The sequence below is a fragment of the Bombina bombina genome, chromosome 4 (assembly GCF_027579735.1).
Source record: "Bombina bombina isolate aBomBom1 chromosome 4, aBomBom1.pri, whole genome shotgun sequence".
Classification (NCBI taxonomy): domain Eukaryota; kingdom Metazoa; phylum Chordata; class Amphibia; order Anura; family Bombinatoridae; genus Bombina; species Bombina bombina.
This window is the reverse complement of record NC_069502.1, coordinates 1119724970-1119738407: the sequence shown is the minus strand read 5'-3', so window position 1 is coordinate 1119738407 and position 13438 is coordinate 1119724970. Positions and strand designations below refer to the sequence as shown.

General features: G+C 37.5%; 1 protein-coding gene across 1 annotated transcript in view; it reads left to right on the top strand.

The window, feature by feature from the left end:
• Positions 1-13438, top strand: part of ANGEL2 (angel homolog 2) — a gene marked incomplete in the record, with an annotated part of 89839 nt that overhangs the window by 21339 nt on the left and 55062 nt on the right.

Sequence of the window (13438 nt, the reverse complement as noted above, 5' to 3'; positions counted from 1 at the left end):
ATGAACTGTCGCTGGGAAAAGTAGTGACCACAGGTCCCTTTCAAGCTGTTGGTAAGATTGCTGGATCGCATCCTTTATTGCGCACTCCCAGGCTGCCACAGCTTCAAAGACATCCCTCCTGTGTGCCATTGCCCTCTCATATGCCAATGAGTGATATGTTAGCTTTGTGTAGCTCCCTATTGAAGAGCAGACTCAGATAAGAAATGGTATATTTTTGTGAATCCTATTACAGGATCTCTTAACCCCGGAGTTGGGGGGGGGGGGGGGTTAGTTTTATGAGACGGCCCCAGACCTACACTGAGAATCCTTCTCTGGAGTTTTGATAGTAATCAATCTGCAGCTTGATCCCATCTAGTAGCAAAATGGCTGCTCAGCCCTTATAGAATATCTCCTGCGTAGCTGTCCCAAAGAGCATAGGCCAAAACATTGTCGTATCATCAGCCCCAAAGATTGTCCAAGCTTTAGTTGTAATGTGCACCCTAAGAGTATACAATACTGCAGTTTTATGATGAAGAGCTTGGGTAAAATCTTGTATTTTCCAGGAGCTTCACAGAAACACGTCTTGCTGCTTTGAGAGTAGGCTCCGCCCCCCAGAGAAGCTTTATTTCTTGTTGCTGAATTTCTTTCATGTAATTAGCAAGAGTCCATGAGCTAGTGACGTATGGGATATCCATCCTACCAGGAGGGGCAAAGTTTCCCAAACCTTAAAATGCCTATAAATACACCCCTCACCACACCCACAATTCAGTTTTACAAACTTTGCCTCCGATGGAGGTGGTGAAGTAAGTTTGTGCTAGATTCTACGTTGATATGCGCTCCGCAGCAAGTTGGAGCCCGGTTTTCCTCTCAGCGTGCAGTGAATGTCAGAGGGATGTGAGGAGAGTATTGCCTATTTGAATGCAGTGATCTCCTTCTACGGGGTCTATTTCATAGGTTCTCTGTTATCGGTCGTAGAGATTCATCTCTTACCTCCCTTTTCAGATCGACAATATACTCTTATATATACCATTACCTCTGCTGATTCTCGTTTCAGTACTGGTTTGGCTTTCTACAAACGTGTAGATGAGTGTCCTGGGGTAAGTAAATCTTATTTTCTGTGACACTAAGCTATGGTTGGGCACTTTATTTATAAAGTTCTAAATATATGTATTCAAACATTTATTTGCCTTGACTCAGAATGTTCAACATTCCTTATTTTTCAGACAGTCAGTTTCATATTTGGGATAAATGCATTTGTTTCAATCATTTTTTCTTACCTTAAAAAATTTGACTTTTTCCCTGTGGGCTGTTAGGCTCGCGGGGGCAGAAAATGCTTCATTTTATTGCGTCATTCTTGGCGCAGACTTTTTTGGCGCAAACATTTTTTTCTGTTTCCGGCGTCATACGTGTCGCCGGAAGTTGCGTCATTTTTTGACGTGTTTTTTTTTTTTTGCGTCAAAAATGTCGGCGTTCTGGATGTGGCGTCATTTTTGGCGCCAAAAGCATTTAGGCGCCAAATAATGTGGGCGTCTTTTTTGGCGCTAAAAAATATGGGCGTCATTTTTGTCTCCACATTATTTAAGTCTCATTTTTTATTGCTTCTGGTTGCTAGAAGCTTGTTCACTGGCATTTTTTTCCCATTCCTGAAACTGTCATTTAAGGAATTTGATCAATTTTGCTTTATATGTTGTTTTTTTCTTTTACATATTGCAAGATGTTCCACGTTGCAACTGAGTCAGAAGATACTTCAGGAAAATCACTGCACAGTGCTGGAGCTACCAAGCTAAGTGTATCTGCTATAAACTTTTGGTATCTGTTTCTCCAGCTGTTATTTGTATTGCATGTCATGTCAAACTTATTAATGCAGATAAAATTTCCTTTAGTACTGTTACATTACCTGTTGCTGTTCAGTCAACATCTAATTTTCAGAGTGTTCCTGATAACATAAGAGATTTTATTTTTTAAATCCATTAAGAAGGCTATGTCTGTTATTTCTCCTTCTAGTATACATAAAAGTCTTTTAAAACTTCTCTTTTTTCAGATGAATTTTTAAATGAACATCATCATTCTGATACTGATAATGGTTCTTCTGGTTCAGAGGTTTCTGTCTCAGAGGTTGATGCTGATAAATCTTTGTATTTGTTCAAGATGGAATTTATTCGTTCTTTACTTAAAGAAGTGTTATTTGCATTAGAAATAGAGGATTCTGGTCCTCTTGATACTAAATGTAAACGTTTAAATAAGGTTTTTAAATCTCCTGTAGTTATTCCAGAAGTGTTTTATCTCCCTGATGCTATTTCTGAAGTAATTTCCAGGGAATGGAATAATTTGGGTAATTTATTTACTCCTTCTAGACGTTTAAGCAAATTATATCCTGTGCCATCTGACAGATTAGAGTTTTTTGGGACAAAAATCCCTAAGGTTATGGGGCTGTCTCTACTCCTGCTAATGTACTACTATTCCTACGGCAGATAGTACTTCATTTAAGGATCCTTTAGATAGGAAAATTGAATCCTTTCTAAGAAAAGCTTATCTGTGTTCAGGTAATCTTCTTAGACCTGCTATATTTTTAGCGGATGTTGCTGCAGCTTCAACTTTTTGGTTAGAAGCTTTAGCGCAACAAGTAACAGATCATAATTTTATAGCATTATTATTATTCTATAACATGCTAATAATTTTATTGGTGATACCATCTTTTGATATCATTAGAGTTGATGTCAGGTATATGTCTCTAGCTATTTTAGCTAGAAAAGCTTTATGGATTAAACTTGGAATGCTGACATGTCTTCTAAGTCAACTTTGCTTTCCCTTTCTTTCCAGGGTAAATATTCATTTTCGTTCCTTTCCTCACAACAAGGAACAAAAGCCTGATCCTTCATCCTCAGGAGCGGTATCAGTTTGGAAACTATTTCCAGTTTGGAATATATCCAAGCCTTATAGAAACCTATAGCCAGCTCCTAAGTACCTATGAAGGTGCGGCCCTTATTCCAGCTCAGCTGGTATGGGGCAGATTACGTTTTCTTCAAAGAAATTTGGATCAATTCAGTTCTTAATCTCTGGTTTCAGAAACATTGTTTCAGAAAGGTACAGAATTGGCTTCAAGTTAAGGCCTCCTGCTAAGAGATTCTTTTCTTTCCCGTGTCCCAGTTAACACAGCAAAGGCTCAGCATTTCTGAAATGTGTTTCAGATCTAGAGTTGGCTGGAGTATTTATGCCAGTTCCAGTTCTGGAACAGGGGCTGGGGTTTTATTTTATCTCTTCATTGTACCAAAGAAGGTCAATTCCTTCAGACCAGTTCCGGATCTATCATTATTGAATCGTTATGTTAGGATACCAACATTCAAGATGGTTACTGTAGGACTATCCTGCCTTTTGTTTAGCAAGGGCATTATATGTCTACAATAGATTTACAGGATGTGTATCTGCATATTCCGATTCATCCAGATCACTTTTAGTGTCTGAGATTCTCTTTTTAGACAAGCATTACCAGTTTTGTGGCTCTACCGTTTGGCCTAGCCTCAGTTCCAAGAATTTTTTTCAAAGGTTCTCGGTGCCCTTCTTTCTGTAATCAGAGAATAGGGTTTTGGTATTTCCTTATTTGGACGATATCTTGGTACTTGCTCAGTCTTCTCATTTTCGAAGAATCTCATACGAATCGACTTGTGTTGTTTCTTCAAGTTCATGGTTGGAGGATCAATTTACCAATCAGTTCATTGATTCCTCAGACAAGGGTAACCTTTTTAGGTTTCTAGATAAATTCAGTGTCTATGACTCTGTCCTTGTCAGACAAGAGAAGTTTAACATTGATATCAGCTTGTCAAAACCTTCAGTCACAATCATTCCCTTTGGTAGCCTTATGCATGGAAATGTTGGGTCTTAGGACTGCCGCATCAGATGCGATCTCCTTTGCTCGTTTTCACATGCGACCTCTTCAGCTCTGTATGCTGAACCAATGGTGCAGGGATTCCTCAAAGATATCTCAATTAATATCTTTAAACCGATTTTACGACACTCTCTGACATGGTGGACAGATCACCATCGTTTAGTTCAGGGGGCTTCTTTGTTCTTCCGACCTGGACTATAATCTCAACAGATGCAAGTCTTACAGGTTGGGGAGCTGTGTGGGGCTATCTGACGGCACAAGGGGTTTGGGAATCTCAGGAGGTGAGATTTCTGATCAATATTTTGGAACTCCGTGCAATTTTCAGAGCTCTTCAGTCTTGGCCTCTTCTGAAGAGAGAGTTGTTCATTTGTTTTCAGATAGACAATGTCACAACTGTGGCATACATCAATCATCAAGGAGGGACTCACAGTCCTCTGGCTATGAAAGAAGTATCTCGAATTTTGGTTTGGGCGGAATCCAGCTCCTGTCTAATCTCTGCGGTTCATATTCCAGGAATAGACAATTGGAAAGCGGATTATCTCAGTCGCCAAACGTTGCATCCGGGCGAATGGTCTCTTCACCCAGAGGTATTTCTTCAGATTGTTCAAATGTGGGAACTTCCAAAAATAGATCTGATGGCTTCTCATCTAAACAAGAAACTTCCCAGGTATCTGTCCAGATCCCGGGATCCTCAGGCGGAGGCAGTGGATGCATTATCACTTCCTTGGAAGTATCATCCTGCCTATATCTTTCCGCCTCTAGTTCTTCTTCCAAGAGTAATCTCCAAGATTCTGAAGGAATGCTCGTTTGTTCTGCTGGTAGCTCCGGCATGGCCTCACAGGTTTTGGTATGCGGATCTTGTCCGGATGGCCTCTTGCCAACCGTGGACTCTTCCGTTAAGACCAGACCTTTTGTCTCAAGGTCCTTTTTTCCATCAGGATCTGAAATCCTTAAATTTAAAGGTATGGAGATTGAACGCTTGATTCTTGGTCAAAGAGGTTTCTCTGACTCTGTGATTAATACTATGTTACAGGCTCGTAAATCTGTATCCAGAGAGATATATTATAGAGTCTGGAAGACTTATATTTCTTGGTGTCTTTCTCATCATTTTTCTTGGCATTCTTTTAGAATACCGAGAATATTACAGTTTCTTCAGGATGGTTTAGATAAGGGTTTGTCCGCAAGTTCCTTGAAAGGTCAAATCTCTGCTCTTTCTGTTCTTTTTCACAGAAAGATTGCTATTCTTCCTGATATTCATTGTTTTGTACAAGCTTTGGTTCGTATAAAGCCTGTCATTAAGTCAATTTCTCCTCCTTGGAGTTTGAATTTGGTTCTGGGGGCTCTTCAAGCTCCTCCATTTGAACCTATGCATTCATTGGATATTAAATTACTTTCTTGGAAAGTTTTGTTCCTTTTGGCCATCTCTTCTGCCAGAAGAGTTTCTGAATTATCTGCTCTTTCTTGTGAGTCTCCTTTTCTGATTTTTCATCAGGATAAGGCGGTGTTGCGAACTTCTTTTGAATTTTTACCTAAGTTGTGAATTCCAACAACATTAGTAGAGACATTGTGGTTCCTTCATTATGTCCTAATCCTAAGAATTCTAAGGAGAAATCGTTGCATTCTTTGGATGTTATTAGAGCTTTGAAATATTATGTTGAAGCTACTAAGTCTTTCCGAAAGACTTCTAGTTTATTTGTTATCTTTTCCGGTTTTAGAAAGGCCAGGAAACTTCTGCCATTTCTTTGGCATCTTGGTTGAAATCTTTAATTCATCTTGCCTATGTTGAGTCGGGTAAGACTCCGCCTCATAGGATTACAGCTCATTCTACTAGGTCAGTTTCTACTTCCTGGGCGTTTAGGAATGAAGCTTCGGTTGATCAGATTTGCAAAGCGGCAACTTGGTCCTCTTTGCATACTTTTACCAAATTCTACCATTTTGTTGTATTTTCTTCTTCTGAAGCAGTTTTTGGTAGAAAAGTACTTCAGGCAGCGGTTTCAGTTTGAATCTTCTGCTTATGTTTTTCATTAAACTTTATTTTGGGTGTGGATTATTTTCAGCAGGAATTGGCTGTCTTTATTTTATCCCTCCCTCTCTAGTGACTCTTGTGTGGAAAGATCCACATCTTGGGTAGTCATTATCCCATACGTCACTAGCTCATGGACTCTTGCTAATTACATGAAAGAAAACATAATTTATGTAAGAACTTACCTGATAAATTCATTTCTTTCATATTAGCAAGAGTCCATGAGGCCCGCCCTTTTTTGTGGTGGTTATGATTTTTTTGTATAAAGCACAATTATTCCAATTCCTTATTTTATATGCTTTCGCACTTTTTTCTTATCACCCCACTTCTTGGCTATTTGTTAAACGGAATTGTGGGTGTGGTGAGGGGTGTATTTATAGGCATTTTAAGGTTTGGGAAACTTTGCCCCTCCTGGTAGGAATGTATATCCCATACGTCACTAGCTCATGGACTCTTGCTAATATGAAAGAAATGAATTTATCTGGTAAGTTCTTACATAAATTATGTTTTCTTTCCTTGTTGCTGTTTATTTCTTTTCACCTTCTTTATACTTGAAAGGCTTCTCCTCTCTGGAGTATGGTATAAACTTTATGTATGCAAACCGATTAGTGTTCAGTTTACATACTATGAGATCAATTGTGGATATTATTTGCAGCACTCATGAGATGTGTATAAATGATACTTGCAAGGACACAAAGTGAAATTTAAAATACTTTTATTTTCCATTGTCAAATAATAAACAGAAATCCTCTTAAATAAAAGTCCAGATCAGGGACAGAATAGGTGAGCAGATTTCATCTGCTGGACTTTTATTTAAGAGGATTTCTGTTTATCATTTTATATTGGACATTGGAAAATAAAAGTGTTTTTATTTTAAATTTCACTTTGTGCGCTGAACTCTGAAACTCAACTCCATACCTTTTTTTTTCTCTTTACATTCCATTTGATGATAGTGGAATATTCAGAAACTAGCTGCCATTGAAATATAATTACTAATGGAACTAATTAGAGCAAAATAAACATTTGCAACAAACACAGCGCAGATCAAGAAACACTATATATATATATATATATATATATATATATATATATATATATATATATATATATATATATATATATATATATATATATATATATATATATTTTATATTTATATAATCTATCCAATTACCAGAACTTGCCCTCTGTAGGATAACCGCCTGGGTGCAACCTTGAAATCATACAGCAGCCAAAAAAGATGCACTCACAGGTCTTTCACAAAAAACGAAGTTACTTTATTTGTAACGTTTTCGGAGGTCTCGCCTCCTTCATTATATATATATATATATATATATATATATATTATATGTTTATTTTTATATAGCTTTTACGGAGCTTTTATATGAAAATAAACTCACTTTGCTTTGAGCTCTTTGTCTGGACCTTCCTTCTTTGAACGTGTATATATATTTATATATTGCAGTGCTTTGCTGCCTGGTCGTCATTATCCCTGCTGTGTACAGAACACTACATTCTATGGCTGACCTCTCCCTACTCCTAACAAAAAACTAATGAAGCTTTCCCTACAGTATCTGCTCTTATCGTCCTATTGCCTGCTCATTAGACAAGTCACTGATGCTATCACATGCGGAGCACAGAGACTGAGCTGCCGGGCAGAGCCGCCAACCAAAGACTAAGAAAGGAGGAGATTTGCATAGGGTCTGATCAGCACAGACTCTGACGGCAAAATAATTTATGGCTTGAGCGGGAGCTTGGAGAGAAAGGAGAGGAGTAGAAGGGCGACACAGCTTATTGTTTCAGACAGCAGACATGATTAGGAGACAGCAGCCGCCTGGCTGGGCTGTAACAGTGTATTAGGCGATCCCTACCCATCCCTCTTTCTCTTGCCACACAAGGATGAATTTTCCCTTCTCACCAGAGAAAAAAAATATTTTAAATGTGCAAATAGTAATGAATAAATAGCTTACATATATTAAACTTGAAATAATAAATACAATCAATAGTTGATGCCGCTTTGAAAATCAATTTTTGAGCAAAAAAAAAGCTAAAGATAATCGCTGCAAGCTTTATAGCAGCAGTAGTTTTTTACTTATACTGTGAGCGAGATGTCTACATGCGTGCGCTCTCACAGCAATAAGCACAGACTTCTGGATTTAAGAACATCACTTTCCACCATGTCTGCAGGGATTCGGCACGGAGCGCTAAACAAAGCGCAAGTAAATGTTAAAAAAAACAAACAAATAGGAACAATTATAATTAAAAACATAAAAGCGATTTGCATTAAAAACTAAAAATGCATTATGACTAGAAAAAACAAAAACCCTAATGACAAGTGTTTAAAGTCCCTTTAAATTTAATAGGGCAATAACATGTGCAGGAAGCTCGCTTCCTTGCTGGTCCTGGCCGGGACAGACATACTGATTTGTTGCTTAAAGCCCTTTACAATGGGGTGTGAATACTTAGGACATGTTGAGGTGCAATATCTTTCTTTGTTACATAGAGATGTTCAGGTGATATTTCTAGTCGGCTTTTTACAGCTATGCTGCATCAGTTTCAAGTGTTTAAACATTTGGGTATTATGGCCCTTTAACAACTACATCATGAAAGCATCACACTAACAAGGATGGCCCAGTATGTTGTTCTTTATTTAAATGAGGCAGGAATAAACAAATAGTCTCTTACACGTATACACGCACGCTCTCTCTCACTAAGCTTTTGTAGGTGTCCCTATATATCCATACAATACAAATCTATGTGCATACAGTATATTGGTCAATGATAAATGTGTAAAGAGCTCTTTGATAAAATAAGAGCATGAACATGCATCCTGGAGCTACTTCATGCACGCTTTAACCAGACAGTGCACTGCCCACATACTAACACCCAATGATACACACCTACCTACTCCCACAAACACTTCAACACTCTCGTGCTCTAAGTTTTTGTATGCGTTTTTTAATATATCTATGCAATAGTCCAGTGCTTTCCAAACTGTGTGTCGGGACACACTAGTGTGTCGGCAGCAGTGTGTAGGTGTGTCCCTGCTTCAGCACAAATTTTTGTAATTTTTTTTTTTTTCTGACTTTCCGCCTGCCTGCTACGTGACACGTGATTGATACCTAGGGGGTCACAGATCATCTTAACCTATTGGCGCAGCTCAGTGGGAACTAAAACTATTCCCATTGGTAGCACATTGGCTCCTGACTGCATGTGCAGTCTCCTTAATCGGCTTGTGACTGCACATGTAGTCAGTGAGTGGGACAGCAGTGTGTTTGTAGTGCAGGTAGTTGTCAATCGGACTCACTGAGCTCTGACGGCAGCAGCTTAAATGCTGAGCTGAAGTCAGTGGCGTTTTTTTTTGCAGCTAGCTCCCAGTAGTGCATTGCTGCTCCTGCTCTTGCTCTTGATATATGGATAGGAAGTAGAAGCTTAAAAATGCTTAATGATGAAATGCGAGTGTCTTTATCTAATATTCCACCAAATATTCAGAAATTGTGTTCATCCCATCAACCTCATACATCCCATTAAAATAGTAAGTAGCTATTGGTGATATTAAACTTTTTTTAATTCTTGCACTGTTACTTGTAAATACATTTCGTTATTATATAATTTATGTATGTGCCCGTATCTCTTAAAACAAGTTAGTTTAACCTCCTGTTTGCTAGTGTGTCGCCAACATGAAAAGTTTGGAAAGCTCTGCAATAGTCTATGCACATATATTGAACAAAGATATATTTGTAAAAATCTCTATGGAAAAACAACAAAGGCACAAACATTAATTTTGGACGCACTACACACACACACAGAGGATGCAATTTCCAGCCAGAGCATTGCCCACACACAGAATGGTAAACATGGTCCGTATCAAACTGAGTACTAAACATAGTGCCCTGGGTAAACCGACACACTGAGTATTTTATATGGCACAATTCTGGACAGAGGGTGCTATATTTTAGCACAGTTGTGCTCATAAACACAAACAACGAGTCAGGATTCTAATAATGTGCAGCATAATGGGCACACATGTCTAGTATGATATATCATCTCTGGGTCCTAGGCTTTTGCGCCCCCATGATGCTATTAGTGGGCAACACTCTGGACTGACAACCCTGGTTTCTAAGTTTGGAATGCAAATAGTGTTATATAGTATATTGACAATATCATGGGCACATATAGGGTTATATATATATATATATATATATATATATATATATATATATATATATATATATATATACAAACAAAGAGGTATCAGCGCACATCCATTTTCAAAAGCACAACATATTTTTTACTGCTGCAAAAAATTGCCTGCATATACATCAAGAGACAACTATCTTTTTTTAAATAATATTGGGAACTTAGTCACACAATATGGCCATATTTTGCTTAGCCAGTCACCGCTTACAAGGTGCCCCAATTCGACTGGTCCTACTCTAAATCCTTTTGCCACAGAGGGCTGAAACATTCCTGCTTTTACTCTTCATAATAGAATGAGACTCCCTGGCTTTTTATTCACAACTCTTTAACACTGTAATGAGCACACCTGAACTTGGGTGGGGTGCTTAAACCAATGGGAGATGGTCAGTCTCCCTGGTAATTTTAAATACAAATACAAAATTTGGTTTTTTTAGCACACCTTACAAAAAATTTAAATCAACATCTGGGAGTGCTGCCAATATGACCCAGTAATTACACAAACAAAGAGGTATCAGCGCACATCCATTTTCAAAAGCACAACATATTTTTTACTGCTGCAAAAAATTGCCTGCATATACATCAAGAGACAACTATCTTTTTTTAAATAATATTGGGAACTTAGTCACACAATATGGCCATATTTTGCTTATCCAGTCACCGCTTACAAGGTGCCCCAATTCGACTGGTCCTACTCTAAATCCTTTTGCCACAGAGGGCTGAAACATTCCTGCTTTTACTCTTCATAATAGAATGAGACTCCCTGGCTTTTTATTCACAACTCTTTAACACTGTAATGAGCACACCTGAACTTGGGTGGGGTGCTTAAACCAATGGGAGATGGTCAGTCTCCCTGGTAATTTGTATTTAAAATTACCAGGGAGACTGACCATCTCCCATTGGTTTAAGCACCCCACCCAAGTTCAGGTGTGCTCATTACAGTGTTAAAGAGTTGTGAATAAAAAGCCAGGGAGTCTCATTCTATTATGAAGAGTAAAAGCAAAAATTTAACAAAAATAAGTGCCGCGCAGTGTATAGGTAGTTCTTCCCCTCGGTGTCTGTGGTACAGTGGAGCGGTGTCCTTTTTCAATCCAGAGATCTCTTAAACACTCTCTCCCGAATTGTGTTCAGCTTGGTATAAAGTGAACCATCAGCTCAGATTGTGTTCCCAAACACTGAGAGGAGTGAAACTGTTACTTTATACCAAGCTGAACACAATTCGGGAGAGAGTGTTAGAGAGATCTCTGGATCGAAAAAGGACACCGCTCCACTGTACCACAGACACCGAGGGGAAGAACTACCTATACACTGCGCGGCACTTACCTCATGAGATTGAGGTAACGGAGTGTAAGTATACTCCCAACGGGTTCGTTGTGGAACGTGGATTCATTGATATATCTTGTTTAACCATTTTGGATCTCTTGTTTCCATCTACAGCTATAGAAGTTCACTTGCTTTATTGGACTTGAATTTTGAACTTTCACAGGACTTTTACTGTTGAAATACAGTTTGACAGTCAACACTACGTTTCAATATTATTATTATCATAATTTACTACATATTCAGGCTATTATAATTTATAACATCCATCGTAGTTATTTTTGTTAAATTTTTGCCAACATTTGAATATTTGGGCATTTCTAGGTGGCTGCTTTTTGTTATAGGTCTGTATGTACATAATTTGTCACATATCATCCAGCGGGCATTCCATCAGTTATGCTATTTGTTTAACAGTACCATTTGTATTTCATCTGGGCTATTGTGTGTATATTGTATACATTATTTTTCGACACTTTTTGATATCCAATAATCAACAAACAACAGCTTATTAGAGTAATTCATAGTAAATATTTGAATTGCCTTTCCTTCTATATTACATTATATCTATATTTGATATTCCCTTTGCATTTTTCCACTAGTTGTATATCACTAGTTTAACTGGTTTTTTTAAAACCCACTGATCTCAATACTCCCAATCTAGGATCCTTCATTTAGAGTGTTGCGCCTTCCTGAATTTCCCTTTTTTTTTCCCCCATTTTCCCTCTCTTTATTACACATTTTTTCTACCAAGTCAACTGTTCCTGGGGGCACAGTTTTCTCTGGGTAGATATTCATAGGCATCAAATTGACCACTCTAATCTCTCTAGAATATATTTATAGGGTGTCTCTCAGCGCCATTCCTACACCCATCTTTCTGTTTATATATATATATATATATATATATATATATATATATATATATATATATATATATATATATATATTCTACATGGATAGTAATATGTGCTATACTTGAATAATAATGTGGACAAGCATAGGGTGCTATTAAACTATATAAAAAATAACTAGCATAATTACAACATTACACAATGTTGATTATGCTAAAGAAAAAGTTTTACACAAAATAAGTATAGCTTAATATATTTTGTATTTGCTTTTCTAACTTTGTGTGTGTGAGTTATTTTAGTACTAGGCCCACACAACATGACAAAAAAGGTAACATTTGCTTTAAAAATGTTTTTTGTTTTATTATTTATTCGGCTCTGAACTAGTATATTTGAATCAATACTTAAGTTATTTATGGATTTACCTATACCAGCTTTTTTTCAACAGAAAAAAAGCATAATTTGAGCATCATTTAGTGAAAAATACATGTTGCATTATGTACACAAAAAATATTCTATTTTATTTCAAATTTGAATACACACTGTGTTTAGGGCACCAATTTAACCAACTTACTGTTTTAAAATTATGGCTGCATTTGGAACAATTGTAATTGAATAAATAAATTAAATGCAGCTCTAGTAACCTATATATGCCTATAATAGCCGCATGTGTCTGATTTTAACCTGAAGAAAAAGTTAACCATATCCCAAAGCCTTTGCATTAAAGGACCAGTCAACACAGTAGATTTGCATAATCAACAAATGCAAGATAACACGGCAATGCAATAGCCCTTAGTCTGAAATTCAAATGAGTAGTATTTTTTTCTGACAATTTTAAAAGTTTTATGTCTTTTTCCACTTCCCCTGTACCATGTGACAGCCATCTGCCAATCACAAATGCATACACGTACCATGTGACAGCCATCAGCCATTCACAAATGCATATACACTTATTCTTGCACATGCTCAGTAGGAGCTGGTGACTCAAAGTTTAAATATAAAGACTGTGCACATTTAGTTAATGGAAGTAAATTGGAAAGTTGTTTAAAATGGCATGCTCTATCTGAATAATGAAAGTTTAATTTTGATTGAGTGTCCCTTTTAAAGGCTTGTTTACCGGTTACCACTGGCTCCTGCTTCCCCAGAATGACAAGGCTCCAACTGAGGTGGAGCAATCTGCAGCAGCTGAGC